The sequence below is a fragment of the Dermacentor albipictus genome, chromosome 1, assembly GCF_038994185.2.
Source record: "Dermacentor albipictus isolate Rhodes 1998 colony chromosome 1, USDA_Dalb.pri_finalv2, whole genome shotgun sequence".
In the NCBI taxonomy this organism is placed as follows: Eukaryota; Metazoa; Arthropoda; class Arachnida; order Ixodida; family Ixodidae; genus Dermacentor; species Dermacentor albipictus.
In genome coordinates this window covers 459201620-459227432 of record NC_091821.1, presented here as the reverse complement: position 1 = coordinate 459227432, position 25813 = coordinate 459201620, and the positions used below count along the sequence as shown (strand labels likewise).

At 45.8% G+C, this 25813-nt stretch overlaps 1 long non-coding RNA gene across 1 annotated transcript; it reads left to right on the top strand.

The window, feature by feature from the left end:
• Window positions 1–1005: 1005 nt before the first annotated feature.
• LOC135902855 (uncharacterized) lies at window positions 1006–24499 on the top strand. The gene is made up of 3 exons (XR_010564628.2): window positions 1006–1072; window positions 22046–22132; window positions 24172–24499. It is a non-coding gene; the product is annotated as an uncharacterized lncRNA (long non-coding RNA).
• Window positions 24500–25813: the final 1314 nt, after the last annotated feature.

Here is a 25813-nt window from a genome sequence, read left to right as displayed (position 1 = left end):
TTAACATTTAATTATCTGGGTATATTTCATTAAGATAATATTGGTGCATCATGCTCACGTTTGTTTCTGTTCTATATTATTACGCTTAGGCTGCCTTCTGGTCAGGGATATAAATTTTGATATCCTGCGTGGAACAAGACACAATTTATATTTTCGTCGTTCGGTAGGACAACGAGCAACCACCTCACTGTCCAACCTGCCACAGCATTTGAAATTACCTTTAAACAAAGTGCCCTCACACCGTATGTGAAGTTCATACTTGACGCAAATTATAGACTGATACGTTGGTCGTGAAGTAGCCGCGGTGTTTTTTAAGGTTACTGCTACACGCGTTTCACAAATCGTTTTGAAGGTCATGGGGGGATCAACAAACTGAGGTTAAAACTTGCTGGCGCAAGTCTGGCCTGTGCTCAGCAGTGGTCATTCATGTTGCCTACTATGTAAAAGAACCACGTAGCGCTATCTTTGCGAAGCTGTTGTTGAAATTAAGGCCATCGTCGATGCTTTCGGTGTAGTTTTCAACTCAACCAGCGCGAATAATTTTCGGTCTACCATCTTCTGTGCTTATGAGCTATGTTCGAGACTGATAGATCATCAGCAGTGCCACATGTGCCTCCTTTGTACCGCCGTCATTGTTTGCGCGAGCATGACAAGAACAAATTTCACACCAACGCACTCGTATCCTGTCAAGCGCAACGTTTGCGCAATAAACTTCATGTCATTCTCATCTGCTACTGTGTTGCTTGGTCTGGCCTCCTAAATATATGTACAGAAGCCACCGCTACTATTGTCCGTGTGCGTTGCAGCGTTGTAGCTTTACTGCTTTGCAGTTTCGCAAAGCCGCGCGAAATTTCTCCGGTGCAATGCTTTACATCTTTGCCCGGCGTTGTCGCTTCGATAGTGGGTAGCGCGCCCACCCCTGAAATTCACACGCCGCAGTTACATCGCTTCGCATGCCAGTGGAGGCCCTCTTGAAGTAATTTTCTGCGGCCTGCAGAAAATGAGGTAATTTTTCTGCAGCCATCGTAATGCTGCGAACAACTAGGCCGTATGACGACAAGAAAAATCACCGGTACGTGTCGTGCATGATGACAACAGTCGTTAGCGTAATAGAATTGACGGACTGACGGGCAATTGGCAAACCAAATTTCGGGCGCTTAGCTGCTGTCGCAGTGAAAAGAGGAAGACAGGACCATCAGGTTCTGCTAAATCTGCTGTGCCGACGCCGTCACAGCATTCTGGTTTCCGCTGCTGACCTGGGTATTGTGTTCACACACATCAGCGCATCTGTTGAGGAGCTCTGAGCATACCAAGCCCTGGTGCACACACTGTCCTGTGTGGAGCGGACACTAAACGTCGAGCTAAAGCTATCTGATATTTTCAGTAGGCGCTGACAACCATCGATGATTTCTGGTGAGGAGGAACTCATGGGGAAGACAGCAGTTCAGTATAGGCTATTGACGTTGGTGGCAGGCGAAGAAAGCCGGTGGGGCATAAGCGACACTCGGGTGCGTCAGAAGGTTCTGCGAGAATCGGTAACTCCACGCTAAGGGTACTGGCAGGGCAGTCAATAAGAGGAGAATGCGCAGAGATAAAATCGAGGACAAGAATTAAGTCGTAAGATCAATGAGCAGTCACGGTAAAGAGCACAGGAGTGTGGCGGCCGGCGATGCTGACACGTGCCGTGCACATTCCAATGATAGACACAGTACCACCATCCGCAACGCGGACGACGCGTTGCCGACGCTGGTGTGAGGAGCTTGTTCAGTCGTCGTCGGAAGGCAGCACTCATAATAAAAAGATGTGCTCCTGTATTGATGAGTGCCGTGACAAGCCGTGACAGGAAGGTTAAGAAGGTTTTGGTGTGTAGGTAACGTGAGCAGATGATTTGAGGGCAGCGTCGACAACGCAGCTTCACCTCCAGAAGCTGCAGTGCCTAGTTTTCAAGCTACATTTGGGAGGTGATAGGCGGCGAAGAGAAGCGACGGGGTTACGAGGAAACGCAAGGAAACAAATTATAAGGAAACGGTTAAAGAGACAACTGGGCCGAAGTTAGAAACGAACGCCCAACTTCCGCACTATGCTTTCGCTGCCTTACCAAATTATTTTGGTGTGAATAATAATTTAAACACACGCCCTGTTCTACTTAACGAACGTACGACTTTTTCCGGATTTGTCGCTTTATGCCGACCAGTAGCGAATGTATTAGTCTGTTGTGATGTTCACCATGACCTCCTCGAAATCCATGTATGGTGCGGCAAATGGTTCCTTTCCTTCAACGCCAGTAATTACTAACACATCTCCTTTAGTCATCCTCGTAACTAAGTAGTGTCCTCTTACGTCCTCAACAACTGCATCGTAACACAATTTGAGATATTTTAATAGATGGGAATGCATCCCGGCCACGGCGGCTGCATGTTGATGGGGGAGAAATGCGACAACACCCGCGTACTTAGATTTAAGTGCATGTTAAGGAATCCCGCATAGTACAAATTTCTGGAGTCCTTCACTACGATGTGCTACATAATCATATCGTGGTTCTGGCACGTAAAAGTCCATTATTTAATTTGAGATGTTGGTACTGGCACGTAAGTAAGCGAAATAGATTTTATGAGAGGCCAAGCTACCCCAGAATTCTTTTCAATTTTAGGCAAACGGGTACATTCAATAGCCTCGGTCTTCAATTTTTCGTATATGGAATAAAAGACTGTCTTAGATTTACAGGGCAGCTGCGCAAGGCATGCGAAGTAAAAACTTTCTTGAACAACGCCAAAATAACACTTTCTCGAGTATAGGTCTCAGCACTTGATTGTTCATGCAACAGAAAAAAGTCTGACAATAAGGACAACATTTGCCACTGCTGGATATAATGCATGGAAATGATAGAACATATCGAAGTAGTCAAGCGTTCGACGAAAACTTGTCCGGCGAGGAAACATATTGGTGCCAAAAAACATGGACTGGGGACGCGACCAAAGCTCTTTTCGAGATACATGGACGACTGCTTATGCATTATCCGTCACCGGCACGCAACACATTTCCTCGAGCACCTAAATTCCTTCAAGCCGGGTATAGAGTTCACGGCTGAAGAGGAAAGCAATGTGCGAATTCCCTTCCTGGATGTCCTCGTAGAGAGGAGTTCAAGTGACATACAAGAAACCATGCTAAGAGTGTGACTTGTCCTACATCGGCGAGAGCGGAAATTTTAATTGGTGCTTGAAATAACGCAGGAATTAGATCGCCAAGGGCCACACAGCCGTGATTGTGCTAGCACAACATCACGAACAAACCGGACACCTCATTGACTGGGACTCGGCAGCCATCATCACAAAAGAGCAACACTTATCTGCCCGTTTACTTTCAGAATAGTTTTACATCCAATCAACTAGACGCACGATAAGCAGGACGCGGGTTAATCTTCCCAAGATATACACCCTACGCTGCGCCACATCACCCGTAAATAGCAGCGCGCCCACGCCACCCATGCTTACATCTTCATTGTGATCAAGGGACCCGTACGGGGCCCGAAATGTTTGTTCTTTATTTTTCTTTTATTCTTGGCGAGTGGACGTTTTTTCGCACCAACATATCCAAACAAAGTTTAGTAGCTTTCAGCCTCAAATACAATAGGAAAGGCAAGCGTAGGGAACGAGAAGAACTGTCGCTTAAAAAGAAGCCACAGATCAGTTCATATGCATTATGTAGAAAATATTAGGACGCCAAATGACGGTCGTGATGGATGACATTTCACAGCGCGCTACCTCATTAGCTCATTTTTTGTTGTGCTGAGGGTGGTGGTGGGTAGTGCCAAAACGCGGTAAACTTTTGCTTTCCGTTGAACGTGTAGCGCTTACCTCAGGCTCCGATTGTTAAGACTGTGCAGATTGCACGGACATAACAGTGCCTCGAATTGTGAAAGTGATTTTATCCCATTAACTTCACCTTGTTTAGGCTACAATTTCTTTTGATGAAGGTCGTTTTAGCACAGTTTTGGCGCTTATCATCAATAGAAGTGCTTGTGCCGTTTGTTTCCTTACAAAAATTAAGAACTGCGGAACTCGTTTTATTTATTTTATATATGAGTGGAGAAGGAACAAAGCGTAAAGAAGGATATAAGCCATAATTCGGTGATAAATTTCGGTAATCCCTCCATAAAAGAAACGGTTATAATTTAAAAATGAGAGATTGCAGAGCTTTTCGGCTTCGTATAGCGCGCGATATTCTGTTGCACCGCAACAACTGCGCCAGTAGCCATCACGCACCTTTGTTCGTGAACCAAGACGCCAGCATTTACAAGCTGCTTCTCTAGATTGAATGTCCTTCTACATGAATCCGGGTGGATCGCTTCGAATGCAGAAATTTGTATTTCTTTATACATTAAGTTTGGTTTGCTAGCTGAAGCTAGGACAAAGGGGAGAACATTAAACAGTGATAACTGGCGAAAGAACAAGTCGGGCTCCTTAAGTAAACTTTCACGAATGTCATGCTGACCGGTGTGAGCACCTAAGTTTAGCCTGAAGTTTCTCTAATGTCGCTTGAAAAGATAGTGCGTCAAACAACTTAAAAATGTCGCAGGTTCGCATGAAAGGCGAAGCAAACATTGTGATAGAAAGTTAGCAGAGAGCTATACGAAGTAAGGTTAGTAGTTTTATCGGTCGTATGAATTGGTAAAGATTCGCTTACTAACTGACTTAACAAGCACGGTGTCATGTACGCACACGCAAACATGAACATATCTCTCTCGATGGCCGCGTACACTCAATGTAGAAACGCTGGATTGAGGAAGCGCGGCAGCAGCAGCGAGCGAATGGAACTTAGTGCTGCGTCTCGCTTCGAGGCGAATTAAGCGGCGAGAACACTGTGCATACAAAGCTATTTAGTAACATTCGCTATCAGCAGCTCGCGTCCCTAGACTCTGTCTTCATGGCAGATTGCTTTCAAGAAAGGGCCCGCGTGGTCGAGCTGCACGCAGGAGCCGCTGCAGTAGAGCGCCTCCCCTCCCCCGCGGTGCCTTGCACGCGACAGAAGACGTTGCGCTTCCTCTTTGCTTTCCTACCTTACGCCAGAAAGATTGAGTCACCATCGGGGGCTCACCCTCGCGCGCTTTCACTCGCACATACTGCATATGGCGCGCGGCGAATGTGTTATCGCCCTTTATACGGAACAGCACGGCGACGGCAGAAATGCGCGAGGATTGTGCAAAAAGTTGTTACCGCAATAAAAGAGACAAATCTAAGCTTTCTTAGAGGGAAGCGTTCGAATACAATGACTTGTTAGAGCTCATCAGGAAGCGATGACGAAAAAAATTTATTTCGAGGGTAACGCGACCGATATACGTTTTATTGGCGCATGTAGATATTGTTCGAAGGGACAATTTCATTTGTACAACTGCATGTCGTTCTTGACATTTCAGGCGATGGTGAACGTCGCGAAACGCGTTCACTACATTTCGTTTTGTCCCAAGAAAAATGTCAGCCTCAAAAATGCTCAGTGGAAGCGAAAGACGTAGGTTCCGTGTCCAAGGATGAAATGGCATTCTGTGCGCAGTTTCTTATAAAAGTAAATTCAGCATTGCTTCCCATTTTAACTGTTATCTCCCTCAATGATATAGAAGAGAGGCGCCGAACGATGTAGGCGAATTCTGCATTCTGATGATTATTAAGAGACTCCGAAAATGTCTTTCGCAGATGTGATCCAGGAACAGCGTCTTGACGGAGGTCACTAAACGCATTTAAATTTCACGAAAACGCGCGAAGAGGTGGCTGGCGTGTAGGCTTACGTTTCGGCGGCACATGTGCCACAGAAAGGCACTACAGTATTTGAATAGCTGTGATAAGCCGCTCTATTACGCTGAGGACCCGCAGGGCACGTTTAGCAAAGTTGTCGAGGGACCCGAAAGAATCACGACAATTGATTCTAGCAGGTGCTTAAGAATTTTCGCTGCGCATTTGATATATTTTTTTGTATTCTTCCTTGCCCATAGTGTAACCGGCTTTATTGGCCCTACCATTACTTTCTTGACGCAGAGAACGACCCTGGCATGGTGTATTGTCCGTGGCTATAAAGGGCAGTAAAATCTCTCCCGGCGGTGTGTATTCATCCTGTTCTCTCACGAACCATGAGTTTGCAGTAGGTGTGGTCACGGTACTCGATGCGACGCAAGCATAGCTAGTCGTCGAGCCTACGCCCCACTGCGCAGTTGTAATGCGGCTGGGTGGCGCTTCTTTTCGCAACAATTGTTTACCTCACCGAACGGGTTTGGCAGCCTCTCTATGGGAAGTTTTGTTAATTGTCGCTTTTCGAAGAATAGGAACTTCCTGCTACGTCTGCGCGCACCCCTTCGACGTCCCTTTGTGAGAGCCAGGAAAGTGGGGACATACGATAGAAAATGCATCCTAGAACTGGTACAGCGCAATATACAAAGGAAGAAAACAAGCCGAGCCGGCCAGATAAAAGAACAGAGCGTGGAGGATTAGTGCTCTGTTCCTTTATGTGGCCGGCTCGGCTTGTTTCTTCCTTTGTATATTGCGCTGTACCGGTTCTAGAATGCAATACCAACTCGCCCAATCCTCAACCCTAGAAAATGCATCACCATCAGTGGTGTCACATTTTTCCCCGCGATGCTGACAGTTAACATTATTTATACACAGAGCATTTACTCGACCTGCCTTCAGTCACTTTAGTCACTTTAGGCATCCTGAGCTCGTTTTTAGCTTTCGTTTTTCGATTTCGTTTTTTCGCTTCGGTAGTTACTCGCAGCAGGTTTCTTATCCTTTGCCACCACTCATGACATTGCCTCATCCTTTCTGACTGTGTTTGACGTTTTCTTGCAACCCCTACTGAAAAAAACCAACGTCTTCTAGTGCGTTCCTATGTGCAACCAGCCCGTTTTTTTAAGTTGATCGCAATGGGGATGTTGGCGCTCGCTGAGAGTCACTGGGACACCGATGAGACCCCTGGATAAGAGCTGCAGCACACTGTACTAAACGCTACTCTCACTGCTTAGACGCTTGTGCAGTACTGGTGTGTGCTGTGCATGCCCTGGTTCTTGACGATATTGCTAGTCTGAGGTTCCCCTAGGGGACCATCTTTTTCATTACTGCCTACCCTGGCCTCCTACGTGCCCGTGGGCCCCACAAAAGCCCAACTGCGCGACCAGCAAGTCGCCAGGCCACTTCTCATCCAAGCCTCTGATAGCAGTGGATCCTGCCTACTTGAAAATCACCTTACCTTCTCAGTCCCTGTTCAACAAGCTCCAAATCTTTCTCTCGGCTCAGTCTTCATATTTAATAATGAGGGACAGCAACAGCTCTTTGCACATTACTGTAACCTACAAGTACCTCCGGCACCGTGCACACGACAATCTGCACTCGAGGGTACATTTCCCTCAAGTCACCTAGCCCCATCGCCAAACGATGAGTTAGTCCTGCCCCTTCCTTGTTTAGCACGTCATTTAACCCACCCGCTACGACGACAATGTTTCATCCGTGTATACTATCTGCGAGCTTCAATCTGGCTTGCTCCATGACACAGCACAATGTCTGCATTGGAAACGAGCATACTACGACACTTTCGTCACCTTCACAATGAACTCCATGACACAAGTCAGATTTCAGGCACCGGCGATTATCACCTCTTTGCTCTCTCCTAGTGCCCAGAGCTCTTCCTACCTCCCTTTGTAATCCTTTTCTGCGTGACTCGGATTTGACAACTGGCACTGACCCCTTCGTTCCTCCTTTCCCTTTGCGTTGGCCCGAAGGCAGGTGATCATCTTTCCAAGGCCCGAAACCGCGCGCACCGCACCTTCCACACATTCCGCGTGCTTTGTTGGCCCTCCCGGTCGTGTCATGCCGGCAGCCGGCATTTTATTATCACTAAAATTTCTGTTCATGATATCGGCCCTGCTCGGAATGAATGACTGAATGTGTGGTTGTTATTGGTGCAAGGGCCAGGTATGGCCAAAGAGCGCCATATGGTATCGTACCTGTTCGGTTTTCCTCGACTGCTTGAAATGTTTCTGCTACTGCCTTCCGTGCATCTCGCTCCATGTTCAGCTCATTTTTGAGCTCTTGAATGCGTTTCACTATCTGATCCTGGACATCCTCCATTTTCTTTTAGTCTAGCATCGACATCACCGAGTGCGCCGATTGACTCGACTTGCTCTATTTGTTCTCGTCTTTTCCTTCGTTTGCCTTGAGGGACCTCCCACGTGCTGCACGCTGCTGTCTTTCTTGCCATATGTTGCACCTCGGTTTCGATAATGCTAACGACAAACCTTTCAAAGCACGTGCCTACGAGCAAAGGACGATACGCATAGAAGGTACACCGCAGATAATTTACCTGCTGTTTAAAAAGCAATAAATGGTTAACAGAATTAAGGTACGGCGCGCGTTCGCACCTATTCAAACACGTGGGCTCGCTCTGACTGTACCACAAAAGCATTATTCCTGATACGAATACACACACTAAAACCATGAATGGCTGGTAGCCTTGAAACATCCCACCTACTATTAAAGGCTAAAAAACCAGCAAATCTAAGAAACAGAAGCATGCTCAAAGCATGCTACCAAAACATCTGTTTTCGTCACCACCACGGAGCCCTAGAAAAACACGACAGTCCGCCAAAAAAATTACCTAACAAACCAATCTCGGCTGCGTTATGGACGCGCCATTAGGGACCGATGTCTCACAACAATTCGCCTGCAGGAGTAGAAGGTACAGGGGGGAAGCCGGCCTTCTCATGCGGGTCTTGGCTGCTGGTGGTGAGGGCGAGGGGCCGCGAATCGGAGAGCCCCGATGGGACCGCAGAATGGGCTACGGAGGAGATGGCCTCACGTTGCGCATGCGTTACGCTACATGGTAAACGCGTAGACGGTCGCATCTGCGCCTCCAAGGGGAGACCGGGTACCCTAAAAAAGTTGCGCAGAAACCCATCTTGCCTCTTTCAATCCCTATAACACTGGCTGCATTCAAAGGTGCATCGCATGGAAGAGCTTGTCTGTGAGATCCTTGAGCCACATGACACGGTGCGCATGAGCACATACTCGTAAACTTCGCTGTATATGCATTTCAACAAAGCACATTCGATCTCCTGCTTTCTTTTTCTGTAGGATGTCGCAACGTTGGTCCACAGCGCGATAAGTTTGTAAGGCCTACGACCTTACGACTAGCTGGGAGAAAAAAATTGGCGGAGCCCACCTAACGGTGACGGTCAATCGTATGTGCTAACATTGAATCACTATAGCGACACATGGTATTGACATGGTCGAATCGAGCTATGTGTGAGGCGTGTACTGCTGCAGGACTGATCTTACGCGCCTCCCTAAGAGCTCTCGGCGTCATCTAGAACCGTCACCACGAAGGCTGCGCATGGCTACCGAAGTGCATGGCGCGGCGGTTCATGGGAACGCTGACAATTGCGTAATGCGGCAACTGGGCTGCTTCCTCTCAGGGGTGTGTACGAGCTAGTTCGAATTCCATTGCGCACTAGTGGTATCTAGTGGTACATTGCATCTACTGGCACTGCCCAGAAGTACGCGCGTGTGCTGCGAAGCAAGCAGTGTGGCGCGCCGGAACCATCGGACGCTGAGTATTGTTCCCTCGCTTTCCGCATAGTCAGTGGAACATGCTGAAGTGACCCAAGGTGTTGAGGGGTTTATTGAAGAGCAGCACATGCCAAGTGTATTCATGGTGCACTTCGCTAACGTGTTGGCGTGAAAGGGAGTCATTGTAAACTGGCACATGACGTTCTTGGTCAGCTCACATAAATGCCGAACGCGGGAAAGAGCGGTCTAACAACTGCAAGTTTTCATGGGAAGAAGAAAAATGGAGACAACGATCATGATAGTGATGTACATGACGAGTAAATAACCATCCCATTTTCACGAGCAATCTATGAACGAGGTGGTTTCCCTTGCCGGCATTACATTACGTCGTATGTTATGTATGAAAGCTGTCGGCTATTATGGAGTTCATGTTTATTTCTGGTAGCAAGGAATTAGTTGGTATACATATCTCCGCCTGCTATTGACAGGTGTGCAAGGATTGGCACATGAGCATGTGAGCACGCTTGTTCGGTTAAGCATGCTAATAAATATGTGCCCAGTGATTTTTCCTCGGCAGTGATGTACAGGATTCCTTGCACTTGTGGTGGCGTCTACATCGGACAGACTGTCCGGTGTGTAAATATCAGGCTACGCGAACATGCCAATTCCTTAAAATCAGGGGTGACGTTGCATCTTCCAAGCCACTATCATGAGTGCGGCTGCTCACCTTCTTTTGACCATACTGCAATCATCATGGAAAACCAATATCAGCGCACACGTGAAATTGCTGAGGTTTATGACATAGTCACGAACAAGAACGTTAGTATAGGTCAGCTGTCACTTTGCTTATCTAACGTAGAGATCGCGTTCATTGATTGCTCGAGAAAATAGGATGATTTTTACACGTCGTCCACATGACTTTCAGAATCGCTGTGTACATAATCTTTTTCTTGAAAAAAAATTTTCAAATCATAGACCAGTGCTGGACCTGCATTCTTGCTTGTGTTGCGTCTTCATGTGCGCTTCCCTAGAAAGTACAGGTTCCACCTCGCCGGCTTTTCAATGCCTCGGCACATACCGTGCGCATTTGTGGCGCAGCCGGTTAATACGTGGTGTTGATGTCCTTGACGATCCCTTGTGACACGTGGACTCGTTTCCGTTCAGCATGGGAGAAATTTAAGGGATCTTTTTGTGAGTGTGGAGCGGCACACCTGCAATAGCACATACGTACATGACCAACTTGGCATCAACGACGTTCATTGAAGAGCGACACACACGTTGTAGCACACACCCAGTGATCCAAGTTGGTCCAATGTTTGGTTAGAATCCTGTTAGCTCACCCCAGCAGCCCCATGTGCTATCCATTCGACCATTGGCTACCCAGTGACTCAGCTGGAAGCAACCCAATCGACAGAGCCATTCAAACTTACATAGCTGCAAACGTGCAAAGCACAGACAGCGCCCACAAATTGCGCCAAGTATTTATATAGGGCTAACGAAGAGCGACATGGGAGGATCGCCGCGTTAAGAAACGTAAAACGAATCACGCGTGATTCGGCCCGCAGCTTACAGGTAACTCAGCACTGTATGGAAACTTGACTTCCATAGCTCTTGCACACCGTGAACCAAGTTGTCAACTGGTTTGAGGCCACAACTTATGTGCTGGCGGGCCTTTAGCAAAGCACATTCGGTAGGTGCTCGCTTTTGTCCAATCCCCAAGAATAAGTGTGCCAAGGTGGCACAAGGAGCTTAACTATATTAAAGCGATAACGGCCCGGCCACAACACATAATTCAGCACTGAGTACAGCCACTTGATATATAGCGGCTGCAATGAAGTTGAAGCTGGAATATTGTGGAGCTGCCGCAGAATTTCAAGAGGGGCACAGATATTACAACTATGTAGACTATATTGCGCTTCGCTCGTCCGCGTCCTTCAATGATTCGTCGTGATCTCTTTGCCACTGCAACATAATCATGAAGGTACACTATGTCAAGGTAGCATTCGGCATTTCTACAAGCTGCGGCATTAACACTTTGTGTGTGTGCTGATGTACTCGTTAGGTTTCACGATTCATCAATGGCATGGCGGAGATTGCGGGGACCTAGATTATTCAAAATAATATTTGCCATACCATACAAAACATATAATTACCCATTGCACATCTATTCTAGTAAACATTTCGCATCGTAGTATATTGCCCTGAATAATCTTCAAAAGAAGGAGACGCCACCAAATTTTTAGAACGTTGGGATTACAGTGCTATGCAGAGTAGTTGTGAAGGCACATCTGCGATGTGGTGCTGGAAAAATGGGACAGAACAATTAGCTTGAAAATTTCTTCGTGTGGATGTAAGGGGCACGAAAAGAAGAAGTTCGGTCAGGAGAGGAATAAATTGACAGAAACAGATGCAGTTGGATCAGTATGTCACATGCGGAATTGATAATATCGTTGTTTATACCAAACCTACCATACATTTAATATTTGCACATTCTGCTAATGCAGAGGCTCTACTAATACACTGGTGCTCCAGCTAGGTGAATGCTCTTGAAAGGAAAAAGAACAACTAACTATGGTTTGGTATTCAAGTAGTCCTCGGGTAATTAAATACCAGTGGATACGACAGCGTTGATCTTTCCTGCTAGCCCTGTACTGACATTTATTCATCGGTCATTCGATGACGCGCATGTTTCGATGTATATATATAAATATAGCCCTCATACCGAAAATGTGGAAGCGGAACGCTAAAGCAGCAACCATGCTTTTACTAGCACTTCTTGCGGTTTTGTTGCCTCAAGGTGAGTGTGCCGCGGTAATATTCCTTCACTAAATAATTAAGGCTCTTTTGAGGCTGTTTCTTCGAAATAGACGTCAAATGTAGGTATATTAGGTAAATTGTAAGCTACAAGCCAGGGCCTAATGCGCACTGCGATACCTGCATAATATATATCTACATTTTTCATATTCGACTGATCAAACAAATACTGCAGTGTAAGTTGTCTTATTGATGTGGCCAATAACTAAGGACGTTCAATCGTCTTTTTCAGTATCCTTCCGCGGTATTACTATGCTGGTTCCCAGAAAACTGCGAAGTCGTAATGGGGTGGTCATACTTTCTGGGTGTATTTCAAGGCATGCATCTCTGAAAAAGATCCGGCGGAACCAATCTGTCGATGAATGTAGACGTTAGTGCGATTAGCACTGAAATAACGTAGCCACACACCGTATCGCGACAGTTAATAGGCGTCATTTACGAGGCGCATATGCAGGCGGTCTTCCCTCTCGCGCATTCAACCTGACCCGCTGTGCCATCTAATGGAGCCCCCATGAATTTCCCTTGCGGCGTGTGTCAGAATATAGAGTCCGACAAGATTTTTCTGAATATAATTTGACGCACATTCGATTTCGTCAAGTATCAGAGTAAATCAAAAATCCCTAATTAAAAGGCATCTATCTATCTATTTATCTGTATTGTTTACACACAAACCAACATCTATATATATTTGTTCGTGTGTACGTTTGTATCTAGTTGTTTTCCGGACTACCTGTGGTAGAACTACTCGTGGTTGAACGGTATTGTATTGGGTTGCTGTGCTGAGGTGACAGGGTTCGAAACCAAGCATCGGACCAACTTTAGTCCCTGAGTATGTGAAGATGTGTACGTACGGGCCGTTTTTCAGCAAATCTCTTCGAACCCGACATGAGCGGCTCTAGTTGCGCCTCATGTCGCTTTGGAACTGGTAGGCACCGCTGTTCCAAAGAAGTCTTTGATGCTGACCTGCGGCGCTATGTATGTACCATTACATCTGTGCTGGTGATCAATGAACGTCTTTGATGCCGAACTGGTTTGTTGGCTATGTGCCAGTAGGTGTCTGTTGCTCCTGAAAGAACGTCTTTGACGCCAACGTGGGCGACCAAATATGCGCCACTGGAATATCCAACTGTACAATGATGAAAAGGATCCCTTCAGTTTATCCGATGGTGAATGGAATCGAACCCACATTACAAGGGTTCCTTAAGGGCAGCAGCCCATCAGCTTGGCTACACGTACACTTAATATGTGCCGCTTTTAAATGAACGCCTTTCACGCGAACGCTTTAGCGAGCTACGCCGTGAGTGCATTAGTTATCTGCCGCTGTTCAATGGCCGTCACTAACTTGGCTCAATGAGTATGTGCCACTGAGTGTGAGGAAAGCGATGGAACAAATCCCATCGTTCGCGTGGTGCAGCGTGCCCAGAAAGAAGTGCGTGAGAGGAGTCAGCGTGAGAGGATTCAGCTATGGTGCTCAGCACCATAGCTGAATGCTCTACCCACTGGACGATGGAGAACCTAGTGGCTCAAGTTACCTAGCTTGTAATTGAACCTAGTGGCTCAATTTACAAGCTGCTCTGTTGACCGAGCATCCAGTCGTGCGGGAAATCACATGACTGTATCAAATAAACTAACGCATCCGATGTTTGTGAGATGACTTTTACGCATTCTATTCGTTCACTGTTTTGAACGAAAAAAAATGCGCGGAATATATTTGTGATTTTGTTCCTAGTTTTTCTGGAATATTGCTTGATTGCGTTCAAAAATTTCAGCATTAGAAGATTTTATATTTTACGACAATAATTTGTTTGTCGCAGTGCAAGGACTAGAAAGTTGACCCTGCAATGTTAATCTCGAATGAAGCAGGCTATTACTAAAACGCGAGGTGACAATGTGACTCCGAAGTTTCTAATGTCCCGCAAGGTCTACACTGTGCATTGGCGCAAGTGTCGCAGTTAGCTATGCGGTCGTTTTGAGGGGGCGCTTATACGGGTAATGGCATACAGCTTTGACCGATAAGGAGAAAGCCTCAAATTATTTTGTAGCTATGTACTATAAAGCTTTTGCATTAAGCATGGCGCTATTTGGATTATTCAGTCATGTGCACTTGTCCTTGTCGCTACGCCATCTTTACGATAATTTGAGCACAGGGACAATTGGAACGCGAGTCCTTCTGTATCGACCAATATTTAGTCTCCTCTTGCAGTTATGCTGCAATGTTCCTGTCAGTAAATAATGCTTCCCTATAATTTTCGCAGGAATGTTTCACGTGTCAAACAAAAAAAACTTGGTAAATTCTTGGTACAGATAAAGTAAGCATTTTAGCTTTGAACATGCGCTTGCTTTTTTAGTGGTAAATCCTTGCTGGCGTTTCAATCAACTTTTGTAGCAAATCATCGTTGACTAGATATTTTAAAATATTTCTGTGCGCAATAACATAAGACACGGATAGGAACGTCTCTAAATGAAATAACCTTTTATTCGGCCTTCTTTTACAGTGCTCGGTGACGAAGTAGTAAAAAAGGGAAACTGCAATGGGACTCCCACAGATCCAGTAAGCAAAACAACTATTAACGATGCGTAAACTCATACAATTCGACCTATTGCACTTTGCCAATGAAGTAAACGAAAACCGTTCACCCAGTTTGTCCATAAAAAGGAGCGGAAAATATTATGGCAGAGGCAGTCTTTAGTGGCCTTGATGAATGCAGTTGTGTAGAAGTTGGCAAGGACGCATAAAATTTTCCCATAGCGTGGTTCAATTGAAGAAACTAGACACGGCAGTCATACGGGTATAGCGAGGCAATAAAGAACAAAAGTGGAAATTATTTACGACTCTATCGATTGGAAATACCATTGGAAATGCAGTATTGAGAGTGTGCGTGCGAACCTATTGCATAGATATGTAGAGCACGGAATAGCAAGCAAGTGTAAAATCATAAACTATACATCAAATTATTAATTTACTATGGGTATGTAACTGACACCCTTACATTAGTCGAGCTGAATATTTTGCATTGACAGGGTCTGGACCGTCGTACACAGACCGCTTGCTGTAAATGGTCTATATTGTCTCGTGGTGCTGAGGGCCCAGCATTTTGCTCGCCACATGATATGCGTGCCACACGCTACTGCTTGCCCAGCGCTACCGCATCCGATGTGATGTGTCCCCCCCCTAGCAATGAGAGTGAAGCGCTACGCTAAAGGACGTGATGTGTTCGTTCACTCCTCCTAGTACAAGCTGTGAGCATGCTACTGAGAGCAGCCCTGGTACAATAAAGCTTTTTTTAATGATTAGACAGGCTAATTCTTTCTCGTCTGATAATTTTTGATGTGATTAATTGATGTCCTAGACAATAGGGCGTATTTGAGTGATGCTCAAAAATTGTATGGTATAGATGGTGATTGCGACTGTGTGTTGGTCAACTACTTTTCATCCATTGAAACGTTACTAGAATCACTCATTTCGCGTGGTAGCTGTACTGTGTAGTGTCGAGGAGTCTTGTCATCTACTGAAATAGGACCAACTCGAACTGCCGGTCACAGTTGCTGAACAATCTCAGCCGCAGTTCCGTACTAGTACGTGACTCCGGAGCCAGTAGTACTGCAGCCAGTGCTAGCGCAAGTTCCGACAGACTCCTGAAACGACCCACGATTGAAATTATACAGGGTTTTTTAAAGAGAACAGATTTTTCGATAGGGCATCTAAGCGCAGCGAATATTGCGTTCTTTCAGACGGGCCTTTAGGTGGGGTGCACATACTTTGGCGATAACAACGTTAGCCGTAAAAGACTAATGCAAACGTTTATTAACATGTTTATTAGTGCCTTAAGAGCCATTGTTTGAATGGATAATTTGAAGGCAGTCACGTTTAATGCACCCTCCTTTTTTAAACAGATGGAAGTCGCACCGGCTTCGACATATTTATGATCGAATTTCTACGGTAAACCCAGGCGCTTTCGAAACCCTGCACCACAGGAGTTTACAAAAGGTGTTCCGGTATGATATCACACCGCAACACCGCGTGAAGGCAAGCGCGAGGACGTTGGAAACCCAACGTCGTGCAATCGCGCACTCTAAACATTTTTACACCCTTAAGGGTGTTTTAAGGGTGTTTTTGTCGCGCGGTAGCACCCTTACCGTCGGAGCCCTAAAAAATTTATACAGGACAACAGCGGATCTCTCACAAGATGTGCGATGACAAAAGACGTAGTTGAAAACGATGTAATCCTTCTGACAGCCTTGGGCGCATAGAAATATCCGACAAGAGAATTTCACAGGGAGAGATAGGAAACTCTCCTGTCGGATATTTATATGCGCTCAAGGCTGTCAGAATGATTACATAGTTTTCAACTACGTCTTTTGTTATCCCACGTCTCGTTAGAGCTCCGCTGTCGTCCTCTATAAATGTTTGTAAGGCCCTAAAGATAAGGGTGTTAAAGAGCGACAAGAAAACACCCTTAAGGGTGTAAAAATGTTTAGAGTGCGGCAGCCACTGATACGCAAAGGCTGCCGCGGTTTGCTGACGGACGGCGTACCAAATCCATGTTGTGTTGGCCTTGTGTGAGTGAGCCTAAACGCTTTGCCTGGCAAGCATGAGCGGCTGTGTCGGGTAAGGATCTGTCGGGGCATGCGATCATTCAAGGTTCGCACCGCAATTCTTTACGGGGTGTTGGCGTCTGAAGCGCAGCGGGATGCGCTCACTCTCGATATTGCATCGACTGAGCTTTCGAATTTCCTGATAAATATCTCAAATTGGGTATGATTATTAAGATTTTTAGAAGATGGTTGTGCATGAAAATGCCACTGCCTCCAAATTTACAATTTAGCCATCTGTTCCCAGGGCACTAATAAAAAGTCAATGAATGATTTTTTCCTACATGCTTTTCTGAAGTTTACGTTGTGTACGGCAAAGTCTATCCTTCTCGCCTAGGAACTGGGCAGCAAAAATGCCACGTTGGCTGCTCTCATTAATTTTTCAATAAAAATTCATCTCGTCTAAAAAAGACATCCTATATATCAGAATCCCGCGGAAGGAGGACGGCTCCGACAAAGTCATCGTTAATGACGGCGAAACAGCAGTCCGGTAGAAGTCAGTGTGGCCATCGGCGTAGTATATTGCCTATAATCTTTGCGCTCTTGCAAAGCGAGGCACAAACGACCCGTACACCCACATCCACGCCAGTCCAGACGCATGTTTCCGCAGCGAGCTGCAGTTCTGCGCGAATCCTTGATTGTGACGGATGATGAATCTTGTCAGGTACGAGACTGCGCAGTGGGAATGGGGCATCAAGAACCTGGCTTCCAGAAGCCTCAGCTATGTCGCAGACTGTGGAGACGTTCAGATCGCTAAAGAGGGCGTCTTGTAGGCGCAGAGATAAAGAAGGAGATCAAGGAAAAGTGCGAAGTAAGTGATCCAGCTCTCGCGACTCTTCGACACGCTGAAGCGCGAACTGTGGGCTAGCCAGGTCTGAAATTCCACTCAGCGCCTCTGCTGCAGTTTTATCTGCGCCGATCACATTGACCACATTGGTAGAAAATTCTTCGAGGAAAGTCAAATGACGTCGTTTCTCTCGTAGAGTACATGGCTTTTGACGATGAGAAGGTGTTCTGCAAGGGCTTGTGGTCTGTGAGAATAATCAATCGGCATCCTTCAAGGAAGTAATAGAAGTACTTAACCGTAAGGCACGCCGCATAAACCTCTATGCCCCAATCACTGCACTGATCCTCTGTTACACCCCCCCCCCCCCTCCCGTGAGTTTTTTTATAAAGAAACCCAGAGATTTCCATTGGCGGGCAATATGCAGTTGTAGTGCCCTGCGAACTCCAGAACTTAATGCAACATGCATGACACTTGTAGGGGCATGGTGCTTTGAATGGACCCTGATAGCAGCTACTGAGAGACGTTCCTTAATTGTCATGGAAGCAGCATGGGCTTCGTCAGTCCAGGCAAGACTTTGGAACGTGGGTCGGAACCTATAGCAATGGTTGGTCGAAGCAAGGAAACGGCACAGGTGACTCAGCGATTTATGGCGAGAAGTGTTTTTGCTTATTCCTTTTTCAGGAAAAATATAGATGCCTGTGCTGTTTGCAATATGGCCCAAGCACTCCCGAGAAAAGAGGTCAAATGGACACTTCTCATCCTTTGTCATGAGCCCAAGTATGGCATAATGTTGGAAAAGGAGGCATAGATTGAGGAAATGCTCAGTGTGACATGAGCTAGCGACGCGAACATCGACCACCTAAGCAACGAAATCGCAGCTGTGCCCGAAGGGAAAATCAGTGATGCCAGAAACAAATTATTAGAGAACAATGCGAAGTAAGGCTAGTCATTTTGTCCGGTACATAAACTGCTGTAAAATTGGCTTAATAGTTGAATTAACAAGATAGGTTGTCGGGCACGCACAGGCAAACGCGGATGCTACTCAATCGATGACCCCAGATAGTCGCTGTCAGTACGCTGGTCTGATGAATAGCGCAAGCAGCGATGAGCGAATTCCCCTTCGTACCGCCTCTCGCTTCAACTTCATGTAGCCGTGCGAGAGCACAGCGCACGCGAGGCCAGCTTTCGAACGAAGCGCAGAACACCTCCAAGATAGTACGCGCGGCTGCACTCAGACACCATAGAAGAAGGGGAGGTGCGCACTAGCGCACGTCACTCTTCTTAGCGCGCGCACATATCCCTGCTCCCCCACTTGCGCTACGGAGAAGACGGCAAGCGCTCTCCTCGAATATCTCCATTACAAACGCGAAAAGACATCTCCGCATCCTGCCACCATCCTTCTCAGATAGCCTTGACAAGCGTTTACTCGCACCTACAGCATACGGGGCGCGGCCGCGATGTGAGCGCACATCATGCAGAGCATCACGCCGATGGTCAGAATTTGGCTACAGTGTGCATACATTTGCTATTGCAATTCAACTAATGGGAGACACGGAGGATAACATGAATGAAGCGCTGAAACATTTGTCCACTTTTACGGAGACCAGACGGCATACGAGTGAAGTCAAGTAGTTTTGATGGTATGGTGCACCTCCCTAATTGTCGGTACACCTCCAAACGTTAATAGTGAAGCCTTGCATGCGGCAGAGTACGTAACCGTTGGCAATGACTGCCGTATTGAGCACTTTGTAATCTCCACAATGCCACAAGTCACCACTCTTCTGAGAAGATATGTGCAGAGGTGACGACCAACTCCTCCATGACTGCCTGGTGATGCCAATCTCCACTTTGTTCTTAAACTCTTGCATGGTCATACGGAATTCGACACGAGTGATGATGCGATGGGTAACATCGTGTTGAACTGTGTTCTAGCGGGTCCAAACGGTGAAGGAGAACGAAAATTCAGCCGAGGGCTTGCTGAGACGAAAAGGCTTGTTGTGCAATCAAAGACGCTTTCTGGACACACTCCCGAGGATAGATTAGGTTGGAGAGGAAATTGCCTCCCCGTATGGCTTGACTGGCCCTCTCTACGAATAAAATCCACCGAAACAAGCACCCGCTTTCCAGGTTGATCAGCATTATTTTCCGGTGGGCAGAAATGTTGGAGCACATAACACCCTGCAAGTGTCTTATGGTTGTGCGGGTATGGTCGGTGGAATTGACCCGGAGAACGCTTGCCTGGACCCCTGGGTTAACAAGGTATCGGAGGCCTCAGGAACAGTTTGTTATTTAGAAAAGGTAACAATCCTTGCCTCTGTAACCGATCGCCGCAACTAGTTACTCATTTTTTCATTTGCCGATGAACGACAGGGTCTGGTATAGCACTCCCTCGAGTCCCCAAAATAATGGAGCAACCAATAATAGGAAGTTGACTGCCCGCTTTTCCGCTGGTGGCAATGTCGCGGGGGTGAAGGAGGGCGACGGGCGTTCTGTCTTTCTGGGAGCACACGACGAGCGTCATTCTGAAGACGGCACGGAACGGTATGTCCGGGTCACAAGTGTGGTGAAAGCGATGCAGCTCGTGGCGCGATGGGCAATAACTGAGTATTGAATGCAGCGTACGCATCATCGAAGTGTTCTCTCGCGCCGTGTTTGTTCTCGTCGACGCAGCAACATCGCCACAGGTGTTTTCATGTTTGTCGTGCAGATTTTTTCTCCTGTATATTGCAGTTGGCATGGACGGAATACAAGTTCTTAGCGCTGTGTGTCTTGTCTGCACTCCGCCCCATCTTGTGTGTCGTTAAATTACCTTCCGTGTTGTATTTCCGCCTTACACATTGTCAGACTATCGACATCGTTCATCCATGGTTGCAGTCATTTTCGTTATTGCACCGCAGTCATAGTCCTTATTGTTGCGTTGCCGGTATCGTGTCGTCATTGGCATTGCGAAGCAAACGCATGCAAGAATGTTCAAGGGTTTCATCGTGTGCTTCCTTTTATACCTTGCTGAGTGCCTATAGGCTCTACAAAAACCTTCATTTGTATCCAGGAAGCACTCGAATTACTTGGCTGCTGCGGTCAATTCCTGAGGCGTCGAAACGCAATCGAATTTTTATTGATAAACGCCGACACTGTGGTCATGTAAAGCTCCTGCTCTGGCACCGATTTGTCTTGTTCTACAAGTTAATTTTCATTACTGGTGCCCACTCGTATTGCGCGTTCTCTAAAACATGGTAAACGTAAGCTGGTCGTTTGTGTTCTTCGCACCAGAGCAATAGCACTGGTCTTAAGAGCACTGCTACTCTCACGATTATTTTCTAAGCAGATGTTACATGGCTACAGGTCGCCTTAAGTTTCAAAATTTTAACATGTGTCCTAAAGTTAACATTTAAATAAGCAATATGTGATCGTTTGTTAATCAGCTAACTTAATATTTCAAGCTGCCGTTCAAATAATATATTCAGGCAATCAACCTGAAATAGACGAATTGCGCTGTATTATCAAGGACATTTAGAAAAATATGTTTGAACAAAAAAAGACGCGAAAGAGTGGCTTACATTCGCTACTCTCGCGCCTTTGCGGCCAAAATATTTGAGGGTAGCTTGTGTACTACTGACAACTGCTGAGCATTTGTTTGTACCTTTTATTCTTATCCTGAATAACTGCGCTTGGAAAACGGACGTTTGGGCGAGTTGGTAAGCCATATTTCAAACAGAACAGCGCGTACTTTGACAGGAACAAGGAGGGAGACGACACGGACGAGGGCTCGTCCGTGTCGTGTCTCCCTCCTTGTCCCTGTCAAAATACGCACTGTTTTGTTTCAAATAGAGCTTGAAAGCGGCAATCACAGGATTATCATTTATGTTGCCACAAAACTGCTTCATTGTTAAGAGTAGCACAGTCCCTTAGAAATAAAAGCACATCTTTATGAAAACTATATATTGTCTGCTTCATCTCCGAAGCGCCAAGCGTATGACAACGGTGGATTCATTCGTGATATAGTGCGCTTTGGATGTGCCACTAAGCGAATATTTCGGGGCACTCGCACATTACTGAATATATAGTCTGCACGAGAAACATTTTATTGTCTCCTCTCTGTGTCCGGCATTTTCACGGCGGGCACTAATGTCTTCCTAATTTGCCGAGTGTTAAACGAAGACGTCAATTCTACCATTTAAGGAGCTCCTAGAACTCAAGGTTGAACGGGCAACAGCAATAGATGAATTGCCTGGAGCTTGTGATAGTGTATAGTAAAAACTTGTATCTGCGGTGATTCTAAACACTCTGTAAAATATTCTGTTTTCAGGGAAAAACTGTTGCAAGCTGTGATTACTACTGCTGGCGAGGCAACGTATGGGTCAACACATACTTCCCAGAGGGAACCAAGTGCGAGGTAAACAAGCATTATAGAACCAAAACTTGCTCTCTAATGAAATTAGGCCGCTCACGTTCCGTGCGAAACAAATGGCTGCAGATTACTACGAAATTAGCCATTTGTACGGAATTACAAAAAATGTTCAGAAATTTGTCAGCACGTGCTCTCGCTTGTGTGTGATATGTTGCTACCACGAATTGGAAAAATAGGCTGCCCTCGCTAAATAAAGCACGTTTTAACAAATCGCGAGCATGCAGCCATATATAAGCAATTATATAGTGCTTTTATGAGCCTTTGGTCCCGGTACTTTTGTGTTGTACTCAATCATAACGCCTGTTCTATATCTCTTAATAATAAACGTGTCGACAGGATATATATGCTATGTTTGTTCGATGCATTTTAATGCCTGCTTCACTGCACAAGACGTGTTATTTTGGCGCACCTGTTCTTATTTTGCACTTTCACTGAGGATTCGGATTCAGCGCCACCTTGTTACATACACCCGTGCTCTCAGTCTCCTATGGAATGTGGCTGACGTCATCGATCAGCCAATGTGTCAGCAAACCTAGCCTGGCGCAAACCACAGACACTGCACAGGGCATGACTTGCCCGTGCATTGACGGCAGTTGTCTCTGTGAAGCGAACGTTTATTGCCAGTGCGTTCGTAGCTCGAAGGCACGACGGTGCTAACTTAACAAATACCTAATCCAAAGCACCGACTCTTACATTATATGCACAGGACATTAAAGTCGTCGTTGTAAAAAGAGCGGCAAGAAAAACGTTTATATCATGCCAAGCGTTGAAGCTTGCCTTGTTGATAAGAGATACTTAGGATTGTTTTACTGCAGTGACCGATGGGGGCGTGCCCGTGGACACAGACAAGCAGTAACATTAGGAAAAATTTTATTAGACACACGTGGAAATATTCAGATAGCACATTCATGCAGAATGCGCCCATGCCTTCCCTGCCTCCGCCAGAGTGTGATATATGACATATATGTGACTAATGAAGCAATGGCGATGTACGCGCTTTGCCTTTGTGCACTTGCCTGTCGCTGTCTGCTATTGTAGTTAATTCTAGTTATATTGTGGATACATGCCAATGCTAAATGTCATTGTTTTTCATAGTTGGTGTTCACGTGCGATGGCGGCTTCATTCAGAGCGCTGAGCAAAGAACAAATGTTAGTCGCTCTTTTTGCTCTGCCTTGAACTTACGGCTCAGCCAGGGTCAACTGTTCGAAGTCTAGCCTTTTACAGCGCACACAACGACGATGGCAGTCTTCCAAACATTGAGTGCGAGTGTGGTTTTGAGTAATGCATTTAAATGTGCTTCTTAGCCAGGGATATATTGTATTTTGCTCGTGAACTATCTATTTGGGTGGAACTTCGGATCACAAAAAAATTGCTTGTATGATTAGGACGAGTTATAATAAATTTGATAATTAACTCTGTAAGGCCAAGCTTTAACATATATTTAGATCAAAACATACACGCTGTAGCTCACCAAAGCGAGCTTGTAAAACAAACTTGAATTCATTAACTGTAATTCGACTTTAGTCCACGAAGACGTTGATTCTGTGTTTTGGCATGATAAATCATTCACCTGAGCTAAAGCAACGAAGGCCCAAACAGTCTGGTTTTCTCTTCGATTGATGGAATCAGGCACACCGACACAGAGTCTATTCGCAAATAATTCAAAGCACTTTCTCAATATGAAAATTTCAAAATGCAAACCATGTCTAGGCCAATACATTATGGTGTAAAATTGCAATATAATGCTCCTAAATGAAAAGCTCTTACCGCTGATTTCGGATTTTGACAACGTATTGCTCGTGATCAAAACTCTCCGGGATATATATTATTTTGTATGCACTTTCCCAGTAATAGTCAAGTTTCCTTTGAAAATGTGTTTTACATAAAAACAACTTGTGTGGCTTAAGAAACATGCTTTTAATGGCAAATCCTTCCATTTAGTGCATTTTTTCCTCGTTGCACACTATAAACATCCTGGTTGATGTTACTTTGCTATAAGTGATTTATTCTTGCTTTCCCGCAGTATGAGCCAGAACGCATGGGTACCTGCTTGACACATGAAGGCACCTCTACCGCCTGCTACCTCGACGAAAATGGAAGCGTCCATAACTCGAGCCACGGAGGCAAGGAATCTACTCATGCGGGAGAGGAGACTACAACGCCTTCGGAAAGAAAAACGAGAAAGACAAAAAAGCAGAAGACTAAGAAGCCCAAACCTTCTTCCGACGCAACAAAGAAACCCAAAGATAACAAGAAAAACAAAACAAAACGTACCACTCAGATTTCGGAATGGTAGGCACAGCCGCCTCAAGAAATAAATTTCAGCCGTCTTTTGCATCATGACTTCAGAAGACCGCATTCTAGTCATCCTTTACGTAAAAAAAGGAAAAAAAACGTCCTGCAAGAAATTTATAGCGAATAACATTGGGCCGAGACCTAAGCCATGGGGCAATGGTGTCTGTAAGTGCGCGTCTACATAATTTAGTAAAAACATGCCAAAAAACGACAGACAACTTAGTAAAAACGACAAACAGCTCATGTGTGATAACGTAACCTTACTACAGTTGTAGAAATATGACTGCACTGGCCAGACGATCTATATTGATACATCGCGGGAATGTTGCAAGAACTTTCTTGAACTCAGTCTTGTCCATAGTCAAGTAATATCCCGGGAATCGTAGCAAACACAAAACGGGGATAACAATCTCCGAACCTAGGCTTTTCAGAACACATGAATGCGTTCGGCTATAGCAATTTGTATGCCATATATAAGTAGCGCTGTACCATTCTTTCTGCTCTGCCAAATCAATTTCTACTGAAGCTTGAGGTATTGTTGAGAAATGGTACTAAATAAGTTAACCTAATATTTTACTTCTATTGTTCTACTCACAATTCAGTTTGAAGCTTTCACTAAATTGCAGCAGGTGATGTAATAGTTTATTGATCCAGAGTCGTCGCTTCCACTGTGTTTCGTCGGAGCGGCGACCGATATTGGCGTCGTCAAATTCAATTAGATTCTTGAGTTCCACTTGACACGTAAAAATGCGAATGGCTTACAGAAGCGATTACAAAGGAACATCAAGACATTACACCCGTCTTAAAGCGCCTAATTGAAAATAAAGTCTGAGAGCATAAGCGTACTGGTGCTATGTCATCGCTCGGCATGGATGTCACATTCGGCGTCATAGCAACGCCACGGCACTGTGATGTTGGTTACCTGCCGCAGACGACCGCATTCGCCGACGTAGCATGACTTGTTTATGCTCATTAATGCACGACGGGAATTCTGAAAAAATACTATTAACCTTACTGCGCGTGTTTAATGGGTGTTTTAATGTTGGACATTACTGTATTCTGTAAACACTGTTCGTCGATGGAAATACTGAGTGTTGCATCAATAACTGCGCCAGGTCGACTGATCTCGGCTTGCTGGCCTCCGATGAATTACAACGCCTAGTTGTCATTCTGTATTAGGTTAGTGTAAACAAAAAAGGGGTTCTCTACCGCGGACTCAGCTAGCTAACCGCGCACTTGGTTACAAAACTAGCTCTGGCCGAGAGCGGCCCGCGAATGTGCCACTGTGGGCCAGAAAACGCGACGCAAAGTAAAGCTCACGCGTACACTCGCCCCAAGCGGCTCCCACGCAACCAGGGCGCCTCGCGAAC